Here is a 10,389-nt window from a genome sequence, read left to right as displayed (position 1 = left end):
GGGGTAGGAAGGATGGTGGAATGTGATGGTCATCATTACCCTAAGTACATGTATGAAGACATGAAGGATGTGACTCAGTTTTTTATAACCAGAGATACGAAGGATTATGCTCTATATGTGTAATATAAATTGTAATGCATTCTGTTGTCATTATATAACAAATTAAAATTAAAAATAAAAGCACTTAGAACTCAGTGCACACATAGAGGACTCAGTAAGTTTTAACTGCTGTAGTTTGACTTGTACTTATTCATTATTTCTAAAGTTGAAAGAAATGGTGAACTTATGACAGAAAACATCTGGGTTTGAAAATCAGTTTGCCATTTACACACCTCATTCTCCTTATCTGAAAATAGAGGTCAGAAGATCTGGCTTAAAAGATGTGTTAGAAGCTGCCCATTGTTTTAAAGAGAACAAGAGCGAGTGTTAACAAAGACCAGGCAAATGTTAAACCAAGGTTCAAACTGCAGGGAATGAGTACCAGGGAAAGTGGGCAGCTTACCCCAGACCATGGCAGCAGGGGTCAGAGACCCTGTCCTCTGGGACACTAAGAAATAAGTACCAAATGTCTGTGATGGACGTTCCAAGATTGACACTAAAGACAACACAGGGAGGCCAAGTGAATCTTCCAAATACGCAATTCAAGTGAGCTCACATTCTCTCAGGCCTCCGATGACTGTACCACCTGAGAATAAAAATCTAAACTTCTGCAACCTGCATGCTAGTTCTTCCTGGACCTACTTTCAGTCCACTTCAAGTATCATCTCCCTTTGAGGTTGCTAAGATACTGGCTCTTTCCTCTCCATGCACATAGCACTCTGGGGTCTCACTCTTTCCTCTCTCTAGAATAATATTCCTTTCCAACGGTATTCTACCTGTTCAAGTTCTCCATAACCTTCAAGTCTTGGCCACAGTCTTCTTTCTCTGTGAAGCTTTCTCCTGTCTTCCAGGCAATAAGTGACCTCTAGTTTTCTTGGAGACATAACTGTTTCTTCTTTGAATTTGAATCATGTACCTATTGCCTTCTCTCCCCTAAAGAAGAGTTCCTTCAATGGGCAGGGCTTTTAACTGTTTGCTTACAAGGGGTTTAAGCACAATAGTCATGCAATATATACTTGCTGTTTGACAACTGTCTGGAATCTATGAATGAAAGAAGGAAGGAAAGGGTGAATCTATGCATGCTTTATCTAAAGCCAGGTTGGGTTTTATAATGAAGACAAGTCTGATCATGAAAGTTAGTATTAGTAAAGATGAATGTGAATGAGCCCTTACCACTGCCTCTTATGAACCAGGAATGAAGCAAGAGGCAAGTGAAACCTATGCCTCTGTCCTCCTCAGGCTCACAGTGCTATGGAAGGGGCAAGCATTTATCAAACCACTGTCCAAATATATAATTACCAACCATGAATGGTATAAAGAGAGACACTACAACAAGTTACGAAAACACAAACAAAGGGACAAGATCTAAATGGAGGGAGGTCAGGGAAGGCTTTCTTGAAGAATCAATGTTTCTATTCAGATTTGAAATGATGATAGCAGCTGCTCATGGACAGAGCAGTGGCTTGATGGCAGGGGATAGAGCAGAATGGCCATTAAAAGCATTTTACCCTGCAATCAGGTTCTAGTGCTGTGTGACAGTGAGAAGTAGTCGAACATCTGTGCTAATAATTTTAAGTATATGTTGAAAACAAAGTAGTCGGACAGTCAGAAGGATGGTCCAGAGAAGAACATGATAAAGGAGAATAGAGATAAGGCTGAGAAAGAACAACAGCTCAGTTAATAAATAACAAACTGGAAATAAGCATAGAAATAAACGTAAGGCAAAAAAAAGATGAGGGAAGGATGAGTACACCATCCATCTTCATCCTGGATATGGCAAATAAATCCTATAACCCATGTGTACCTTTTCTTTGCAGTATTTAAAAGTTAAACTTTCAGTCTTTAGAAGTTACCAAAAGGGGACTGGATTGTGGCTCAGTAGTAGAGCACTTGCCTAGAGTATGTGAGGCATGGGGTTTGATCCTCAGCACCCTATAAGAACAAATAAATAAAATAAAGGTATATTTTTAAAAGTCACTAAAAGGATATTCAAACCTGGCCTTACATGACAAAATGCACGTCTGTATCAGATCCCAGACCAATGTGATGTTATTGCCTGTTGCAAGCATTGGGGCACAGAAATAAAGAAGAATAGGAGTTAGAGTTAAAGGCCTGGGGTAGGGGTCAGTGTTACTGTGTCTTCAGCTCTGGCTAGAAATCTACTAGAAAATGTAGTTGAACTTATAGAAATAATTGGGATAACTGAAGGTGACACTTGGAGAAGGCAGGTGGAGTTGTACAGATGACCTCTAGCATTCATCCAGCGGACCCAGAAGAACTCAGTGAGATGCTGAGTGAATGATTCCGTATCCCATTGTGAACTATTCCCAGAGTGGTACACTTACCTGGGGTCTAAGAGACTTCAGGTACGTTTCAAATAAGTAGCCTATTTTCTGGACCTCCCCATGTGGACTGAATGAATCTAGCTTTGTTGTCACAACCATCATGGAGACACCTTCGGAACAGAGAACTCCTGTTTCTGGGCACATGTACATTTAAATTTCAGTGGATTTGGACTTGAAGGCAAGTGGAAGAAACAATAGGGTACTAAGAGTCCAGATGATTGAGAACAAAGAATGGAAAAAATAGAAGCTGTGAGTACAAAGATAAGCCTCTTGTGCTGAACAGTTTTTCAGAGATAAAGGGTGTTGAATAACATGAATAAAAGTTATTTAGCCTGAGTTTCTCCCTTCACCCCTCCGTGTCTGCCGTGGTGTCAAAAAATCTATCATGGGAGAATCCTTCTCTGAACTGTTAAGTCGTTTTAGACTACATTAAAGCTCTAATGCCCATGGGAGGAACCCACCTTATTAAATAATACCTTGAAGAAGGATTAACCTATCAGTTATTCTCTAATAGGTAGACAGGGTAAGCCTGGGGCCCTAAAGGGAGGAGACACGTGAGAGTGGAGTGTTGGGCATAGACACTCCTGAGTGGGATAATGCTGGAGAAAATCCCACCAGCTTCAGAAAGCAGGACTCCATCCGGGCTTCAATTGTGCAAGAGCCTCTGTTGGCTTCCCATAAATAGCTCCCGGCCTAACACAAAGTCTCTATATGTGGAAATATTGTATTCACAGAGGAGTCACTCACATCAATTATACACTAAATTATGCACATATTTGGGAAATTTGTTCTTGTGTTCATGGAACTTCACATGGTCAGATATTTGTCCAGTTGCAAGAAAAAGTGATTAAAACCTACACACAAAATGAAGAACATATCGAGACCTCCTCTCTCCAGCACGACTGCCTCGTCCTGTGCACGGGCGTTGCAAATTGTCACATCAGAACTCAGAGATACCTTGTTTCCAAACTGGTCACATGCCCAAATGCCATTATTAGGAACTGGATAAAACTTTTAAAGTTCTTCATACTCCAACTTGATAAACAACCACAATGACAAAAAAAAAAAAATCAGTTGACAGGGTGAATTTTACTTACTCAAAGTCATCAGCTAAGAGTCAGAGTCATCGTTGCAAAACATTCTAGAAAATGCAAGATGAGGAGTAGGGCTGAAAATGCAAATAAGAGACACTAGAAAAGGTAAATGTGACTGACTCAGGAAGAATATGATTTGAATTTTGTATGACATTTTTTTTAAAGTGCTCAAAACAACTTCTCAAATTTTCCTTGGCACTGTTTCGAAGATTATCATTTGACATCTGGGCTTAACTTGACACTACATGTGACAGATTGGCTCCTACCAGACCTCTTCTCTCAAATATATGACGAAGGTCCCAAGATCAGCACTAAACTCAATTAACATACTGAGCTAGGGTTGTGTTTTTGAAAGGAATTTAAAAACTCAAACCAAGAAGATAATTCTCTCAGTGACTGTACTATCAGCTGATGTGGACTTGATGTTCTTATGATCAAAAATTCAATCCCTATATAAACCAATTTGTTTCTACTCCACATATACTTCCCTGTCCTCTTTATGTGATGTGATCTCAGATAGTCCCCACTAAGCCCAGATAGCCACAGATCAGTGCCATTGTTTAAGAAAATTGCAGGTAGAACCAAGTGCATCTTTGACATATGTGCTCAGCTAAATGGATGTGGGGCAAACCATCTTGCTATGTAAAGGAATGAACATCTTACCTAAGCTGATGGGCTGCCTCAGGGACGGAAACATAACTCAAAGGATGTTATAATCTTGCCAGTGCTTCCTCTTCAAATATGCTTTTAATATACTTGACATAATTCCACAAAAACAGAGAAATGGGGCCACAAGTAACTCACCTTTCTACATAATTGGAGAATCATTTCTATTTGCCTTTGGAACAGTGTTTACCATTTCTACACAATCCCACCACATTCATTATTAATGTTTTGCTTAATCTAAAACTTGCATTTACTAAAGGAGGTCGTTGGAAGGCATTGGACAGGATTCTTTATGACGTCTCTTTCAAACTTCATCTTTTGCCATCCTCTAGATATTTGCCCCATCTCTTTATCATTGTCCTGCCAGGGTCTCAATCAGGCAGCAACCCACACCATTAATTTTCCTGAGATCAAATGGTCTTTAGGAACAGCATGTCTACGTGTCTTTTCCCCTTACGAGGTGAGAGCTTTGAGGGCCAGATCATGTATTATTCATCTTTGTATTCCCAGAATGCAGTAGGTCCTCAATTAATGTTTATTGAATGGATTAAGTACAAAATATGTAACAACCTATTAAAATATTTTGCCTGTTGATTCTATAATTTTTGAAACTGTTGGTTTAGCATAAAGCATTGTACTGCTTTGGGCAAGCAGGTAAGTGGTTATTTACAAGGCAGATTTATATATAATTGAATATAATGTATTCTAATGATTTGAATTGATTTGGTTAGTCTAATTTGGATGAAAGACAGTCCATCAGGATTATTTATTTCCTTGGTGGTAATAAATGAGATTCATTCTAATACTTTGCTGATGGCAATTTGAGTTTCAGTCAAATAGTTAGAATCTTTTGCTTTTGCAACAATAGTTTAGGGGCAAATAATAGAACCCTTAAAACACGATGTAATCCAGCTTTATGGTTTTGTAAGCTACCAGGCTCTTCATTTTCTTTGTCATCAAACAAGGACAAGATGGGTTATAAGAAAAGCAAGGAGAGGACCAAGGGACCTAAGGAGCTGCAGAACTTTGAGATCATGTAAACAATAAAATTGGTGTCTGAGAAATTGCTTTCCCTCTAATCTCTTTTTGTTCATTTCATTATTGTGAACATCTATCTACATAAAGTCCTGATTCCTGATGTACAAATCCTAATTATCTTATAAATGGAAAAAATAAAACAATATCATAATCCATTTGTAGAAGGAGGTAGAAAGCTATTTTCTTAAAGGAGGTAAAGTCTTGGGACTAACTGCAAAACTTAATGTGTTTAGTGAACTGAAAGCCAAAGGTGGAATCATAACTGAAATGCATTCCTTGCAAGTAGAGAAATAAAATCCAGGACAGAGACTTTTAAACTTTCATATTGTTTTGAGTAGAATTCTCTAAATTAGGCTGAGGTTGTATCTGTATAACCAATAACAACTCAAAATTAAGAAATTTTATTTTTTGACAATATATTAATAGATCAAAGCAATTTACCTTGCTTCAATAACCTGTACTGGACTTGGGATTTAAAAAAAATTAAACAAATGCTCCAAGAATTTCTATGGAGCTAAATCTGGAGTAAGGAAGGCTGAGTGCATCCCATCGTATACATTTCTGTAGATGTTGCTCCATTTCTCTTCCTTCAAAGATTTTCTTTACCAGGATGAGATAATACCTCATGAGTTTTAGGCAAACAAATGAGATAGGAGATAAGAAAGTGCTGCTCTAACCTTCAGGAGAAATACATCATACAAATGTAAGGGGTGGTAATTTTACTCTATCAGAATGACCACAGCCCCATATCCAGCCCTAGCCATCAGCTAAGGATGGATTTGGAAAATCTTCAGAGAAGAGCCACTGTAAAGATGGTTAAAGAAATAGGAATTCTTCATCCCATTGACGGATCTTGAGAAAGGGTGAAATAATGAATGGTTTAGAATTAGAACCCTGGTTCTCAAAAGTGGAGCCCCAGGACCTGCAGCAGCAGCACCCCCTGACAACTTGCTAGAATGCAAATTCAGGGTTTCTATCCCAGACCTACTGAACCAGAAACCCTGAGCCAGAACCCGGAAACCTGTGGCTTAATAGCTCACCAAGGGCATTCTGATGCACTGGCCAGTTTAAGAACCTCTTGGTGAATCAAAGAGGAAAAGAATGGAAGTGTGGCTTCAACCATTGGAATGGGAACCAAGGGTTGGGTTTAATCTCACCAGCCAGAGAGCAGACAGCAAAAGAGGAAAAAGTGCCAGGGATTCAGAGAAAAAGAATAGGAACCGTCTGGGGAAGAGCCCTCCCTCCCTCCCTCCCTTCCTCTTTTTTCCTCCTTTCCTTCCTTCCACCCTCCCGTTCTTTTTCCTTTTACCTCTCTCCCTCCTTTCCTTCCTTACTTCTTTTTCCCCTTCCTTGCTTCCTTTGTTTCCTCTCTTTCTACCTCTCTCTCCTTTCCTTCCTCTTTATTTTTTGTTTCCTTCTCTCCTTTCCTCCCTCCCTTTCTCCCTCTTCCTCCATTTCTTCCTACTTCCTTCTCCCTAAATTCCCTCCCTCCTTCTTTTCTTCTGTCTTCTTTATTTCCCTCCCACTCTCTTTCTCTTCCATCCTCCTTTCTTTCCCTTCCTTCTCTTTCTTCTCCCTCCCTTCCTTTCTCTCCTTCCTCCCTATTTTACTCACCCCCCTTTCTCTTCCTTCCTTCTCTCTTCCTCTTCCCTCCTCCTTTCCTCTCTCCTTCCTGCCTTCTTTCCTTTCTTCCCTTTCTTCCTCCCTTCTCCCCCTTCCTCTGTCTTCCTGCCCTCCTCCTTCCTTCCTCCTATATTTACTTCCCTCTCGTCCTCCCTTTCTCTTCCTTTCTTCTCTCTTTCCCTTGTCTCCTTTCTTCTCTCCTTCCCCCTTCTGCTCCCTCCCTCCCTTCCTTCCTTCCTTCCTTCCTTCCTTCCTTCCTTCCTTCCTTCCTTCCTTCCTTCTTTTTCAAACAGAACACAGGCAAACTCAGGCCACTTTCTACACGTTGTTGTCTTCTCAGACGGAACCTCAACGTAGGTGCATTGGGTGATGGAGTCTTCCAGGAATGGTACCAGCATGGAAAGAGAGACAAAAAGACAGTAAAAATAGATAGGAAGGAAGGAGAAAGGAGGGAGGAATGGAGAGGAGGATGGAAGGGAGAGGAGGAAGGGAAGAGAAAGAGGAAGGAAGGGAGGACAGGGAGAAGAGAAAGAAGGAAGGAGCAACAGTGAATGGAGGGCAGAGAGAGCCGCCCCGTCTCAGCACAGGAGCGAGAGAAGGGCTTCCAGTGTTTCAGACACCACCGCCATCAGACACCGGAGCCCTGCTAAGAATCCTGTCCTCTGGGCCAGATTGTACAACTGCTTTCTCATGAATTTCAATTCATTTTAAGAATTTGAATTGAGCTGAAATGCCTTATTCTGAGTTTCTTTAGGCAATTTGGTAATTAAACCCCTGGATAGGTGCCAGACCTTACCCACCTTACCTAACTCCCTCTCCTCTCACAGAGAATTGTTACTACAGCAAGGAACCAAAGAGGTGTATTTTTACACCACACTTACTTCTACTTTATTTTGTGGAATAGATATGGATAAAAAGATTTCCAACTCTACTTATCCTAAATCTGCTCTTTCAAAGAGAGTTATTTATCTCCCCCAAAAGAGCATGAAAGAGGAAAGTCCAGTTACTTAACACATCGGTGTATGCAGCAGTGATTTCAGTTATTCACTTAGGACATATTCCCTCTTGATTACCTGGAGCAAACTGTTGGTCCCAGACCAACTTCCTCTTGCCACTCATCGTTTATCAAGATGACTTCTTCCAGGTGTCAGTAGTTATATTTTAAAGTGTAAATATAAGGCCAAGCAAACAAACAAACAAAACCAACCCTGATAGCTTAAATCCACTTCTTTCTTTGACAACGAATGGACTGTTCATTTGGGGGAATGGAATTCTAAATTAACAAGTCACCTGACTAGGTTTCTTCTGAGCTCCTTCAGGAAAGTTTGTGTCAAATGTGTGACTTACAGGACTCAGAGAATTTTCTAATGCATCAGATACCTTAATTGGGATTTTAAAAAGATATTGGGGTAAAAATAATGGGCTGAATCCAAGGATGAGGGAAAAGGTGTTTGTTAGTGGTGTGACATGTGTTTCAGTAGATAGTAGTTAGGGGTTACCACTGCTTGGTGATAGTCAAGAAGATTAACAGGAGGACTTATTCATAGAGATCCAGTACTCAGGAAGAAAAATATTTTAAGTGATCATCGTACTTACTCCCCATTTGTCAGTCCATATTTAGAAAACTGTGTTCAATTCTGAGAAGCACATTTCACAAGGCAGTTAGACCAACTGGCTTGCAAAACCACAGGGACGATGAAAGTGTCTGAGCTCATGCTTTGGGAGGAATGGCTGGGGATGCTGAGTGTGTGTGTCCTAAGGAAAGAAGACCCTGGAAAGAACGTTTCTTCCTTTAAATATTTGTAAGACTAACAAACAGAAAAGAAATCAGACTTATACTGTGTGTCTTAAGGGCCCTTATGAATCAACATTAGGAAAAAGTATTCAAACCGTCTGAGTTGTCTAAATATAGAATCGGGGAGGTGGTCTCTTGTACAGAAAAATTCAAGCAAAAATGACAGTTGTACTATATAGACTTTGGAGCTCCCTCATCACTGAAATCTATCAACCTAGAAATTTGTTTGAAGCAAATATCTAAACCACATTCTGAAAAATTGTATTCACTTCTATAACATCTGCATCCCTGTTCATCTCTCTAATTTGGGTATTTAATAGCCAGTGTTATGAAATCTACAGCCTTTCTCAAAACACTACTGCATTTACTTTTAAAATCTTTGTAAAGTCAACTAATGTTTCTCATTTTACAGTAGCTTTAACTCAATTCCAGAAATTTTAAAGGAAATAATTGTAGATGGATATATTAATCTGTTTTTTTTCATTATAACAAAACAACAGAGGCAGGTTGACTTTATAAAGAAAAGAGGTTTATTTAGCTCATGGTTTTGGAGTGTGAAAGTCCAAACAACATGGTATAGGCTCTTGTGAGGGCCTCTCCTTGGCTACATCACCTTGTGGCAGATGGCAATGGCAGGAGCCCTGTAGAAGAGAGGATCACATCTGAAAACAGGAAGCCTGTGAACTGGGCTTAGACTTTTATAACAACCCTCCGAATAACTAACCAGGCTTTCATGAAAAATGAGAACAGGGCATGTCCCTAATTGACCTGAGGAAATCCCAACAGGTCCCATCTCTTGAAGATTCCATCTCACCACGCAATAGAAAAATGAAACTTCAACATGTGTCTCGTGACCTTCACTGTCTGATATACCTGTCAAAATCCTCCCTAATATTGTTTGAGATACCTGATGAGTACAAATTGATTGTCGCCCAAGTCATAACCCTGCATCCTATAATCATGGGAGTACTTCATGAGTACAAGGATCGACGATTCTCTAGGTAGAGGGGGAAGTTGTGGTCGTCCTTCTCCAGGGGTCTTCAAGACATTGTAGTCATTCTACTACTGGCTAGGTCATACTTTTTCACTGAATCTACCAGTTGTCACACTGTGGCAGAGTAAGAGAAAGCCCTAAGAGTCAGGAAATGCTGATGACCTCACTGGGTACCCATAAGGTCCCTGGAGTTCTCATTTCCTCCACCTCAAACACTGGTAAACACAACACCTGACTTCACGGAGCCAAGTGGTGGGCTGCTCACTGTCCCTGTGGCTAGCACATAAATTGCTTTGAGTATCAAGTTCTCTTTTAATCCTTGAGTTTATCAAAATTTTAATGTTAATCAGATTTACCTGATGTAAGCCTGATCTTTGGCAGTTATTATCCCAAAACAGTAATAATCAAAATGTTGAAAAGCCAACAGTGAGAGTTTTCTGATGGGCTAACTTAAATAACCATCTGAGAATTCTCTGGTAAGTATGTAAGTGGCACATACCTGCCACTTAGGGATCTCCAATATGCTGGGGCTCACTCTGCCATACAGTGAAAACTCAGTGCGGTCTCCTAAGCCAGAATATCAAGTCTCTCAAAGTCTTGAAACAGGAGGTGGCCAACATGTGCATAGACCATGTTATGCACGTAAGCTAATAATAGTAAGTACATGCATAAACATGTATATATATATATATATATATATATATATATATATATATATATATATATATATATACA

General features: G+C 39.9%; 1 long non-coding RNA gene across 1 annotated transcript in view; it reads right to left on the bottom strand.

Annotated features, from left to right (window-relative positions):
* Positions 1–827: 827 nt before the first annotated feature.
* LOC125613968 overlaps positions 828–10,389 on the bottom strand; it is a 279,644-nt gene continuing 270,082 nt past the window's right edge. The window contains exon 9 of the long non-coding RNA XR_007344605.1: positions 828–838. This is a non-coding gene — a long non-coding RNA (uncharacterized LOC125613968). The remainder of the gene's footprint in view (positions 839–10,389) is intronic.

Source organism: Marmota marmota, unplaced genomic scaffold (assembly GCF_001458135.2).
Source record: "Marmota marmota marmota unplaced genomic scaffold, marMar, whole genome shotgun sequence".
NCBI classification, from domain to species: Eukaryota; Metazoa; Chordata; class Mammalia; order Rodentia; family Sciuridae; genus Marmota; species Marmota marmota.
The sequence above is the reverse complement of the archived record's forward strand: the minus strand, read 5'-3'. Positions and strand labels throughout refer to the sequence as shown.